Raw genomic sequence first — 14,002 nt, forward strand, 5'->3', positions numbered from 1 at the left:
CTTCAGCTACAGAACTTGCCTAAATTCTTACATTCCCTTAAGGATCAAAAACGTATCAAAAACCTTGAAACCTCAAATGTGATTCTGAAGACTGTCACAGGACAGGAGACATTATGACACAGAGAAAAATAGGAGCTGGGAAATGATAGAGTAAGAATACTCCTGATAAACATCATTTGGACCTTTATATAGGGGTTTTAAAGTTTGCAAAGCACTTAATGTACATTCTCATTTGTAGCCACCAGGAAACGGCTGCAAAGAAATATCTTAACCAGAGAAAATTCAGCACAGTTTGAGATCTGCCCTTTTGCTGGAGATGAGACTTAAGAGGACAGGCAAACCACAGTTTGAGATTTAGGGCTTGTGAGTACCTTCCACTAGAAAAGTAGCATGTTTACCCATGCTAAACTTGGCAACTTGTGGCTTCATGGGAGGGTCCTCAGGGTGTCCTGTTATTTCAACACAGTCCTGCTTTGGGCTTCTGGGTGCACCATCATCTCCATCATGGTCATATCAGAAAATCACTAATTAGGAGCCACAAATTGAATTAATATGATGGTAGTTTTATTGTCTATGCTAATTTCTGGAAATTTCTGGAAATACTGAAAGCATCTTACTTTAAATACAATTATGTCTCTGGGTGCTTGCAATGGGTCATATAAGTCACCAGGAGAAAGGGATTGAAAATAAGGAAGCCCATAGGAGAAGAATGGAAGCTAAAGGCTATCTCTCAGCCTCCCCACCCCCATTCCTCTTCCCTATTCTACTCACTAACTCCTGAAACGTGCATCCACAGGAATGCAGAAGGGAGGCTTCAGGCTACATCCCAGCTTTCTTGGAAGACTGTCAGGCCGCCCTGCCCTTTCTCCCTGCAGAAAGGAAGGGTGTGTACACTGCTGTCTCACGTCAAGAACCGATACAGAGCTGAGAGATGTATCTTACAGGCCACACACGCACACACATGGCAAGAGCCACATGCATTTGCATCAAGGATGCAGCCAGAGCTTCCTATATGAAAATATATCATTTATATTTAAATCTATATTTATAAGCTTGTGTCTCCTGATGAGAAGGAACCAAGTACCTATGTTAGAGAAAAATCTCTGCATATACATATATATATATATATATATATATATATATATATATATATACATACCTATATACCTATAAGGCATAGAGGGGTACAGAGAAAATCCTCTCACTATCGAGGATTGTGGGTGGGGAGGGGTGCAATAAGACAATGCTTATTATATGGGACTAATACAGTATAGCAGGGAATGGAATCTGTGAAGCTGAGAGCATAAAGAACTTTTCAATTAAGATATTCCTTTTTTAGGAGGGGTTTCTAACATATTTTAGTGTCAGGGACATCTATGGAGCCTTTGTCAGAATGTTTTTAAATGTGTAAAACAAAATACATAGAAAACCAATTATGTTGAAATATGGTTATCAGAATTTAAAAACCAAAATAAGTTCAAGGAGCCCAGCGCAAGAAACCTTTTATTAGACCTTCATACTCTTTGATCCAGTTGAGGTGTATGTTGAAATAGTACCATCATGAATTGAAAAGATTAGCTCATCTCCGTATTGTTAATGTGTATCACGGTAGGATATTTATTTCAGAAATCCCCATATGTATCCATCTGGCCACTTGGTTACTAGATTGTTGCTTTTATTATTGTTTGAGGTGAAGTGAGAGTTTGTGGAAGGAATGGGGAGGAATTGCCCCTTCTACTTCAAGGTGTATTCCTGTGCAGAGAGGCAAATTTACAACCATCATTTGAAAAACAAAATGCTTTGCAGTTTCTTTTCACTGGTGCCTGAAGGGATCTACAATTGGCGGGAGGGGACAAAAGAAAGGGTTTGGGAGCTATTCAAAAAGGCAGAAGGAGAAAAGGAGAGGCTTGTGCGAAGGCAGAGCTAGTTTTGTTTTAAAGCCAAGAACTATTGGCTTGTCATTTAGACATTAATCAGAAGTGAAATGTTTAGGCCTGGCTGGAAGGGTAGAAGAGAACTGGACAGAGAAAGGGAGGATTGGAGGGGGAAGAAGGGAGGGCTCTGTAATGGAGAAGAGAGAATCAGTGGAGTGGAACTCTACCTCCTAAGCTTGAAGGCAGGGGTGGGGGTGGCGGGAAGACAGGGGTTTGGGGGGGTGCTGTCATTGGGTTGATGCCATTGGGGGATTTGGCCTGGACTCAGCAGTTAGATTAAGTTTCTGAGAGCACATTCCAGAGCAGAATGGGGGCTGTGTTTTGCCGGTGGGCTGATGTATGAGGGAGGCTGAGAGGTAGATGGGATTACCAAAAGCATGGTTTTCATTTAGAGGAAAGAAGGAAAGCACCATGCTTACACACACACAGACACACACGCACATATATCATTTAAGATTTCTTTTTTCCTTTGGCCTCTCCAACATTCTCTCAAATGTCTATATCCTCAGACAAAGTCATCATTGTTCAAATCTACCTAGGAGTGCACTGCTTTCACTCACTAGCTCTTTGGGGACACAGGGGGCTTCAGCTGACCTGGAAGCCAGGGGTCCTGTCTGCAACCCCTTTCTGAAGAAGGGTTTCCTCAGTAGATAACTTGTATCAGCAGAGTGTTTCCAGAATAGTAGCTTCAGTTAAATCTTCCTCCTGGTCAATTATTCCAGAATAGCTCAAAGGATTTTTGAGGGTTGGAGGAGAAAAAAAATCAGGGATTCCAGTTAGTGTAACATCTAGGTCTACCATTTCCCACAAGATCTTAAGATCTTAATTGTACAACTGAAAAAGCTTAGAGGTCATCTAGTCCAAAAGCTTCATTGTATAGATGAGGAAGTTGAGATCCAAAGAGTTAAGTGACATGCCTCAGGTCAGAAAAATAGAAGGTAGGATTTGAACACAGGTCTTTGATTTAGTTCAGTGCTCCTTTCATTTCATTTAATATGTTGGTTTTTGCTCCATCTGCCCCACCCCCTTTGAAGAACCTATTCCACTCCTTTGTAGATATATCTCTCTGTTAAGAATATTTGTTAAATTTCGGGGCAGCTAGGTGGCATAGTGGATAAAGCACCAGCCTTGGAGTCAGGAGTACCTGAGTTCAAATCTGGTCTCAGACACTTAATAATTACCTAGCTGTGTGGCCTTGGGCAAGCCACTTAACCCCATTTGCCTTGCAAAAAAAACCCTAAAAAACAAAAACAAAGGAAAGAATATTTGTTAAATTTCATCCATTTCTTCTGACTTGAAACTACTTGAAGCTACCTCAGATAATTCTTCCTCTTTAAACTATTTCTGTTTTCATAGCTTCACTCCTTTTCTCATCATTCCCTTAATCCTTGTTCTTAGGAAATTTAGATACATCGTTCTGTGAACCTGCCTTTGAAGTTAGCACTTTTTTAATTCTTTAATTCTCTTATTTGCCCTTTGTGAGGCTCTGGGTTCCCACAACCACTAGAGTTAATTGTGGGTGGTGATGGTTGCCTTGTAAGACTGGATTCAGGAGTCTGGCAGCCCAGATAACTTCTTACTCCACCCCCCAGGAAAGGCCTCTGCAATATAGGTCATTGACCTCCGTGAGATCTGGACAGATATTTGGTCTGGTAGTAAGTCTGAACACCATTAACCTTGCCTAGAATCCCAAGAACTAAACTAAACTAAACTAAACTAAAGTATCTCTGAATTAATTCATTCCTCTGTCATATTAGTAGGTTGCCTCCCTAACAGCCCTCGGGGATCTCATTTGCAGTTGGAAATACTTGACTAATACAGTGCCTTGAACTTGAAACCTGTGCATAATTTAAGGTATATTGTTTATGCCTGAGTCTTCTCCCCCTCCCTATAGTGCCTTCAAGAATAAGATAGAGACCAGAAATGTGATCCCTGCATTATCAGTTTCTCAGTATCAGTGATAAGGGATCTGAATCAGTCAGATTTTTAACCAACTTCTAGGGGAAAAAAATTATCATTATCTCTCCCCATCCCACAGTGAGAAGGAATTAAGCAAAGGAGATTTAGTAGGGAGAGAACAAGGCAGATGTGGCCTGGACCACTTCTTCCATTATCTTCTTACTTCCTGTAGATAATCTTTGACCAGATATCACAAGGCCCTTTGTGAGTTTGGGAAAAGGAGGTATCTAGAAATTTTCACTCTTTATCTTTCCATTTCATTTCATTTCATTCATTCATTTATTCATTTGGTGAATGTTTATTCATATATGCCCTGTGTGAAGCATTTTACTGCTTTAACTTTATTAATGGACCCCTATTTCCTAACAGGGCAGCTAGGTAGCACATGGACTTGGAATAAGGAAGACTTATCTTCCTGGATTCAAATCTGGCCTCCAATACCTTCTAACCCGGAGTCTGTCACTTAACCTCTTTGTCTCCTTTTCCACTTATGTTTTACATAAGAAAAGAAAATGGCAAACCACCCTAGTATCTTTGTCCAAACAAAAACCCAAATGGGTCACAAAGAGTCAGACAAGATTCTAAAATGACTGAACAACAACAATCTTTGGACTGAAGATAGTGTATAAGAATGTTTATCTTCCTGACTCTACATCCATTGTCCCATACTCTATACAACACAGTATCTAGCACATGGTAGATTTTAATAAATGTTTATTGATTGACTGACTGACTACACTACACTGGCATTCCTTCTTATAATGACCAGCATATTTTCAGGGAAAGGGGAAAGCCTGGGCCAGCAAACATGGGAAGAGATAGAGTTGTTTCTTGTGAATTCCATGACTTCTTATACGACTAGCCTCTGACCCAGACAAATATCTTCCCACACCCCTTCATCAGGGAATGATTCCCTCCCATCCAAAAGAGACAGACACGCCTGTAGAAATTAGTTTGTACAGCTCATCCAACTGATGGCTTGCCAGTTATATCTGCCACTCTTCTAATCAGAAATGCAGGCCTGACAAACTTTCCCTGGCTGAAGAAAAAATCCATCTTTATGTAGCTTTGCTGCTACATTAGACAGAGTTTCTAGAAAAGTTTCTTAGACTTTGTCCCTGAGCTAGAAGGGGCTAGCTAAGAAGGACTGCTGGATTTCCTTCCTTGGAAATATTTAATAGTGGAATTATTTCCTTCTTTCTGTGGTTCTTTATCTTCCTTCTCCAAACCCTTCCTAATCCCTTGTTTATCTGGGATAGTTTAGGTACATTTTTGTTGGGAGGCAAAAATCTCAGACTATGTATTGAATCTGTACTAAATAGTACTTAATTTGAGATCTTCTGTGTTGTAGATTACTCTACACTTCAAAATAGCTATGAACCCCAACATATCTCATATTCTTCAAATCCCTTCTACATTCTTCTCAAAATATCTCTTTTTACCTTAGGTCAGAGGATTTTAACTTGGGGCCTGGACCTCCAGTTGATCCATAGATTGATCTCAAAACTTCCATGAATTTGAATGGAGAAAAAATATATACTTTTTTTTAAAACATGATTGAATTCCTTTGTAATCCTAGTCATTTTAAAATATTCTGGGAAGGGATCCACAAACTTTACTGTTACAGTCTGACACACAAACAAATGTTAAGAACACCAACCTAACCACTTGATTCAATTTCTCAACTCCTCTCCATCTAGCAGTAGCCTTTTCCTAAAGATAGATTACCCATGGTATTAATCCATTGCTCTTCAGATCCTATTAAGGAACAAATGACCTCATCAAATTCCTAGTTCTAGGTTCATATATTTGGGCAGTTGAAGAAGTTGGCAACTCAAAGACTAATGCAGTCATCCCTATATCCCTGTTTAGAATTCCAGTCACAAAGCATCGTAATGATCCTTTTCCTTTCTTGCGAGAACTTAGCTGTCTTCCATACTATTTAGAGCTGAAATGTATAACTTAGTTCTAGCCTGCTTATAGTCAGTCACATTGCTCAGGGCAGGGATGAAAATTTTAAATTTCCATAATGGATTCAGTTACATTCTTGATTTACTTCTAGGAAGAAAATACTCTCATACACACACACACACACACACACACACACACACACACACACAAACACACACAAACACATTCCTTCCCATCCCACACCTCCTCCTATAATTTACCCCATTTCTTACATCTTTCCCTATCAAGCTAAAAGGGAAAACTACACATTATTTTTTTTTCTCTTCTCACATGTTCCCCATTCCTTCTGCTCCAGCTCTCATTCTGTCAGGGACTCCCCTGATAAAACAGAAGGGAAACATCAGCTGCATATTGGAAAAACATTTGTCTGCTGGCCTTGACTTCTCCAGGAAGCTTGTTCTGGGGATGATGGGCCAGGGTGGGGGTAGGGGACAGCAGGAGGGCAAAGGTGTTGAGGGAGGAATGAAAACACAGGTGGCTTGCTGAATTTGCCATCTGAAGGGAGATATGTCTACAAGTGAAATCTGGTGCTGGAGTTATTATCAGCAACTAGACTTAGATAAATTTATTGATATTTAGTTAAAATATGATATGGTGTAATTAGGACATTTTCAAACAAGAAATTTTTCCCTTAAGTTTTCTGGTACAAACCTCTATTTAGGGTAATAGAATGGGAGTGAGCTTCACTAGCTTGAGACCAGTGCTCACATCCTTTCTGATGATTTTTCTCTACCAAGAACACTCATGTCACCCTTCCAGTCCTTCACTTACAAATTTGACCAACCATACTCACAAACTCATGCACCCCTAGTGTGTAGACATCCTAAATATGCACTTCCACAACATTGATACTCTTCTGAGTAAGGAAATCAGGGGAACCCACAGAGAAGACCAAGTCAGAACCTTTATAAGGAATTACAACAGTAATAAGGGTTTTCATCAAAGGGAGAAAATTAGTTAAATAATCAGCTGAATTTTGATCAGACCTCTTATAATCATATAGCTTGATGAATCTGATCATACTTGATAATTATCATAAGCATAATCACAGAATTTGAGAGTTGAAAGACTAGACCAGACCAGTTAGTCCAACCCATACATAACCCATACATTCATTGTAATGAGTCCTAAAGACCTTCAAGGGTTGGGGTGGGGTAGGAGTGGGAATCTCATCTATGTAAAATCATCTGGGCTTCTGGAGGGATAAGTATTAGCAAAAAAAAGACTAGAAACTCAAATCATCTTCAGGGTCCCTTAGAGATGAAATGATGACAGCAAATAGGCTAAATTAGTCTTTTGTCTTGTTATTTATTAAAGAATATGTTAGAGGAATTCTTAGTATTCCTATGTTCAGAGATAAAGAAGGATTCTCAGTATCCCTCATTGTCCAGAGATAAGGAAAAAAGAAGAGATTTTAGAACAAATAGTGGTAAGTACATCAGATGATCTAGATGTGATTGATGAATTAGTTACTGATAAAGCACCAGGAGCAGATGACATCCATCCAAATAGGATTTCAAAGGAAGTAATGAGTAAGTAAGAATGTAGAACTGGTGACTGATAAAAATGCATACCCTGCCATTAGCAAGAGTCTATCTGATATAAGGAGAGTTAGAAAGAACTAATAAATTATTAGTTTCTTAGCTGGGTTCCAAAGGAGACCCTGTAAACTTGAATACTAGAAAAGAAGGTGACAGGAGATGGGTAAAGGACTGCAAAAATGATCAGATTAATGGAGGACTCTTTTACAGGAGAAAGGCTTAAAACCAAGACAATTTCCAATTAAATAAAAGAGAAAGATACTGCAATGTGAGAAGATAAAGACTGAGAAAAGATATCATAAAAGCTTAGAAAAACTTGAAAGGTATAGAGAGAGTAAATACAGACTTATTCACTTTGGAATCAAATCACCTATCTTGAAACGTATAAATTGATGACAAATTTTAAAAGGACTTTTATAGCCTTGGTCCCAGTAGGTGAAGACATATTGTGTGGGTATTCCTAGGCAACTCAGTGATGTGGTGAATTAGAGGACTGACACATATGACAAGTTTTCCATCATATACTTTGTGTCCCTGGCAAGTCACTTTATCTCTCTTAGGCTTAGTTTCATCATCTCATCTGCAAAATGGAGATATTTATAGCACCTATTTCAGAGGGTATTTGTAAGGACTGAACTACATAAAGCATTATGCAAACCTTCAAATGCTAGATAAATGCTAACTATTGTTGCTGGTCATTGATCTAACCCAGTACAACAGTTCTTGTATTCTTTGCATAATACTCCTCTTCCACTCCCCACACAGATTACTTGGCTGGAGTATTTGTCTCTCCTCGGCTCCTTGTGTGCCTATAGGAATGTCTCAGGATTCGCCATTTTCTATTTTTTTTCTCTTTCTCTTTATGCACAATCCCTGCCAGCATTGCTTAAGGCCACACCAGGATCCAGTTTGGGCCATGATTAATCCAGACCACCAGGATACACATTCATTTTCCCACTGTTAAGTTTATAGCTTATATTTGGTTGATCAGAGAAACATGCATTATGTGGGTTTCAGGCAAGAAAAACATTTTTTTCATCTTTTTTTTTCTCTTTAGTATATTTTTTCCAGTCATTTCATTCCTTGATCAAATCCAAAAGAAACTCTCCATCCTGCTGACCAACCCTACTTCATAGCAATACTCAGAGTCAGATGAACAAGATGTCCTGCAAACATCTTCTACTGTAAGAGTTAATTTTCATTTGGCTTCAATACCCAGTAGAAACATGGCTCTCATCCTTGACTTGTCTTAAAAGATTAATTGCATCTCTAATTCTCTATTATGCCTTTTAAAAATTATTTTTACTTTAAGAAAGCCAAGAAATTCCTGAAATATCAAGTCAGCTCTCTGCAAATCATTTTATGACTTTTTTAAAACCTTCCCTTTTCCTTCTCTTTTTTTCTTGATCTCTCAATTCTTTACATTTGTCTTCTCTTTTCTCCTTCACCCCCAGTTTTCTTCACTGTTCAGACCCAAGTACAGGATAATATAATAGATAGCATTTATATTTGCTTTGAAATTTGCAAAATGCTTTTTCAATTATTTTATTTTCACAGCAACCCTAGGTCAAAAGTGTTGTTTATTATCCTCATTTTATAGATAAGGAAAATGAGGCAGACAGAAATTGAGTAGCTTATCTAAGGTCACACAGGATCTATTTCCTTATTTTATTGATGAGGGAAATGAAGCAGACAGAGATTGAGTAGTTTATCAAAGACCACATGGGATCTATTTCCCCATTTTATAGATGAGGAAAATGAAGCAGACAGAGATTGAGTAGCTTATCTAAGGTCACACAGGATCTATTTTACCATATAGAGTTCTCAAGATGAGTCTCACAGAGGGCAGAGGGTATGTTCCATATCTAGGAAGGTTTAGGTCAGATTGACAAGAATTTTCTTTCCTAATTTGAGAAAACAAGCAAGTTAGCAAGAAAGCCTTACCTTAATCAGAACATTTGCTCTATATCATGTCATATTTCTGATTAATTTCAGATTAACATTAGTAGCTTCAGAGCTATTTAGAAAACTCATAAGAGTATAACTTTCTGAAGCCACAGGAGGCAAAGCACTATATTATATTATATTATATTATATTATATTATATTATATTATATTATATTATATTATATTTGGTTGATCCAAGAAACATGCTGTGAATCCCTGCTTTCTGAGGATCTCTGCTGATCACTCTGTCCTGACATGGTGATGATGTCCACATGCCACCATCTTGGCTTTGCCAAATAGTGATTTGGGTGGGGGGGGGGGGCTTTTGGAATCCTATTTAAAGAGACAATCTGGCAAAATCTGAGTTCAAATTTCATATCTTAAAGTTGATAATTTGTGATCTTGGAAATGTTACTTAAAATCTCTGAGCTTTGTGAAACTTTCTAAAACTTGTACTAAATTTTAGACTATAAGTAGAGAGAGTTTCCATACATTGTGGAATAATTACTTCTTGATATATGAATCTGTTTGGGCTCTGCTCCATTGATTATTTGTTTTCTGTTGCTTGGCTACAAATAGTGATAAAAGATCTTCATAGAATCATAGAGTTAGAGCTGGAAGGGACCTTAGAGGTCATGTTGAGTTCAGCTTTTCATTGTACAGATGGGAAAACTAAGACATGGAACAGTTAAATGACCTGCCCAGGATCACACAACTGGATGTCTTAGGAAGGATTTGAACACGGATCTTCCTAAATTCAAATTCAGGGCATCTAGGTGGTGTAGTAGATAAAACACCGACCTGAAATCAGGAAGACAGGAGTTTGAATCCAACCTCAGGCACTTGACACTCACTAGCTGTATGACCTTGGGCAAGTCATGTAACCCTGACTGCCTCACATCCTGGACTATCTCCTGATTCATATCTGGTCACTGGACTCTGATGGCTCTGAAGGAGAAAGCTAGCCCAGCCCCACCTCACTCAAATCCAATTCATATGCTTGTTGTGTCCCCTGATGTCATGGTCTTCAAGAATGAAAGACAAACAACCAAAACAAAACCTAAGAAATGAGCTTTCTGAAATACTATTTTAATCCCACCCCCACCCCCAAAGAAGATATTACCTAACTGACTTTATTTTCACTTTAGGAGATACTGTAGCTTCTCAGCTTCAGCCTTGAGTGACTATAACTATGTGTTCATCTAGCACAATCCTTTCATAATAGTATTCTGATTTGGTCATCATTATTCATGGGATCATAGCTTTTGAACTGAAAGGTTATTGGGTCCAATCCTTGGTTTTTATATCGAGAGAAACTGAGGCACAGAGGGGTCACATAGCTGTCCTTGGTGAGATTTTACCCCAGGTGTTCTTATCAACTCATCCAATGACCTATTCACTATGCCATGTTGAAACTAGTGTTGCAGGGGCCGGCTAGGTGCCACAGTGGATAGAGCACTGGCCCTGGAATCAGGAATACCTGAGTTCAATTCTGGCCTCAGACACTTAATAATTACCTAGCAGTGTGGCCTTGGGCAAGTCATTTAACCCCATTGCCTTGCAAAAAAAAAAAAAGAAAGAAACTAGTGTTGCAATACTTTGTTTATTGATCAGGAAACTGAGGCTTGAAGAATTTGTGAAATATTTGTATAGAATGAACGATAACATAGAAAATCAGAGATGGATGGGTCTATTTTGGTCTCTGCATCCCAGTCCTGTTAATCTCCCATTACAATCTGCCTTACAATTGGCTATTTCAGTATGATTAGTATTCTGCAAAAAGGGATTGCAAAGGCCTGGGAGGAAAATGAGAACAATGTTTGGAAACCTCCATGGGAAGCCTTCTCATGGTTCATAACCTGGCAAGCCCCTGAATTGACATGTTGATGCCTGAAACCTGTGTTGGTAGAATTATAGAACTATCAGTCAATAAAGAAACGTGCCAAGGGCAACGTTACTGCCTCCCAGTCCAGGCTGCATTGCCAAACAAACCCTTTGTGGGGACACCACAGCTTGATGGATCTAGTCCTTACCTTACCAGAAGTGTAAGCCCACCAGGTGAGATGTGAGAGCAAGGAGTAGTGGGAAGGAAAGGTGGTCATGGGAAGATTAGAGTTTTAGCGAAGGATGGGAGGATAGGAAGCCAGAGCCAATCATGAATCAGGGTCACTTCCACTTGCTTTTCAGATGATGGTATTGGTTAATTTGGGGGACTAGTTTGTTGCTTGCTTAGAAATGAACTTTGACTTAATTCGAGGAGAGGAAAGGGTAAAGACAGAGGAAGTAAAAATTAATTTAAACTTTAAAAGTAAGGTTGCTATCTTTGTCAAATATTGAGCAGTGAAGGGAACTTAGTAGATAAGTCCTTTGGAATTAGCTGAAATCCATGAAGGTTAAGAGACTGATTTCGAGCATACCTAGTATCAGAGGTAGATATCAGAGACACCTGATCTTCTCAACTGCAAGCCCAACACTCTATCCACTATGCCACATCATTTCTTCAGTGTTGAGATGTCTCCCCTCACCCAAAAAACAAACAAACAAATAACCTACCATTACATGTAAGTAATGGAGAGAAAAAGAAAACATGGCAGTATGAAAATGAGATGGTTAATGAACTGAGTAATTACTATTCAACGTAATGAAAACTGTAGAATTTGAACCTAAGGCTTAGTTTATTAGATCTAATTCATGATGCATATGTCTTATTTTTACCTAGTCATTTGCATTTCATCTTCATTATTGGACTTCCTTTAATGAAGGAAGAAAAAAAGAAAAAAGACTTTTATTTTTAGTTCTTCTTTGTATTTCCATCATTTAGCATAGTATCTAGAACATAGTAGTTGTTTAATTAGTGCTTCTTGACTTGATAACAGCATTTTATTAAAAAAAAAAGAATATTTAAATAGCATGTGTTGCCACAAACTTAATAAAATTATTTAAATGTTTAATCCTAATTTAGAATTGAAATGGATCTTACAGATCATTTCACAGACAGGGAAATTGAAGCATAAAAGAAATTAAGTAATTGCCAAAGACAGGATTTGAACTCAGTTCTTTCAGTTTCCAAGTGTAACGCTCTGGCTACTCAGTCATATTGTCAAAGACAAGACTTCATATACTCTGTAGTTTTGCCTATAGTTTGATGGTGGCAGCTGCTCACATGGCACTGACAATCATCCCACTCTATTTGCCACCCCTCCATGGCTTTCCTGTGCCTAGCATACTATACAAATGTGAACCAGGGTACCATGTAAATTGAAACATTCATCATGCTGTTGAAAGCAAGACCACGTGAATCAGTATAACTTCATCCTGTGAAACTGGGGGTTCAACTATAATTGTACATTGATACATGTGTCATGTCATCTTGAAATGTAAACTCCTAGAGGGTAGGAACTATGCCAAATATGATGCCTGGTGTACTGTGTGTTACTGATAAATATTAAATAAACACAACAAAGAAAGAGAGCAGTCCCCAAAAGACTGCTATGATACATGTCCAGTGTTAAGAATTGAAAAACCAGTATAAGATGACTGTAACCATTTGATTAATGTGGACCAATTAATAAATGGAATTGGAAGAACGCACAAAGGGAGGATGCAAAGGGCAGAGGTGGAGAGGAATGGAAAGAAATTAATGCTGTAAAAACATTCTTCTAATGGATTTTTCAAATGTACCAGCATGCAGCTCGAGGCAAGTGACAGGTCAGATGATTTCACCATGAAGATCTGATCCATCATTCTGCAGCAGCAGCCTGCCATCTTTCTTCTTGCTTTTGAGGGTTGGTCGTTACTCCCCAGGATGGGAGCCTTAATGAAGACAGAGGCTGCAGTGGTCAAACAGCATATTAGACAAAAGGCTTTGGGGCTAGAGCCTGGTTTTCTTAATATGCTGCCAACCTCATCTTCTTTCTTCGTTTACATCTGCCCTATGGCTGATTAGACACAGTCATATATTCTGGGGCATTTCACTGCCTCCCTTCCATTTGCCTTTTCTCCCTGTAACACTAGAAAATAGGGGGAGGGCACACACTTGATTACTCTGCCTTTCATCATTTAGAGAAACTTTGAAGTTTAACTTAGGCAGCCAAATTAGAACTTTTTTTTTCTGGTGAAGTGACTATTGTGTTGGTGACTTGTTTTTGTTTTTGTTTTTTTAAGCTTGGAAGGCTTGCCTGCCAAGTGGCACATGTGGGTAGTTGAAAACCAAGTTATAGTATCCGTCTGCCCCATCTGCACTAACTGTTGGAAACATTTTGGCACCAGAACATACAGGGTCATTTTTCTTTCTTTTTTTTCATTTGTAAGGCAAACTTAGTACTTCCCCAACTAAATAAAATTCTATGTGATACTGAATAATGCATAAAAAGTGGAGGTGTATTGTAGAAGGAGATGGTTGGTATTTTCTATTTTGAAGCCCAAGTTGCATGATCTCTTGAATGATCCCCTGCACCCCAATTTGCATGGCCAGTTGGTTCTTCCTGCCTCAGTTAAAGCCTTCAATTACATTGTGTGAGTAAGTACCACATTGTTGTTAAGGTGGAGATCACACTGGTGCCAAACTCATTTCAGTTGTGCATCTCTGGTTTATTTTTGCTCCAAGCAAATTTTTTTTGGAACAATTCAGAAGGAAAAAAAAATACAATC

The 14,002-nt window shown here is 38.6% G+C and overlaps 1 protein-coding gene across 5 annotated transcripts in view; it reads left to right on the top strand.

Moving 5' to 3' along the window:
- The window catches only part of BOC (BOC cell adhesion associated, oncogene regulated), a 101,640-nt gene that overhangs the window by 50,482 nt on the left and 37,156 nt on the right, over positions 1–14,002 (top strand). The gene's annotated exons all lie outside the window — the stretch shown is intronic.

Source organism: Macrotis lagotis, chromosome 1 (genome assembly GCF_037893015.1).
Source record: "Macrotis lagotis isolate mMagLag1 chromosome 1, bilby.v1.9.chrom.fasta, whole genome shotgun sequence".
Taxonomy (NCBI): Eukaryota; Metazoa; Chordata; class Mammalia; order Peramelemorphia; family Peramelidae; genus Macrotis; species Macrotis lagotis.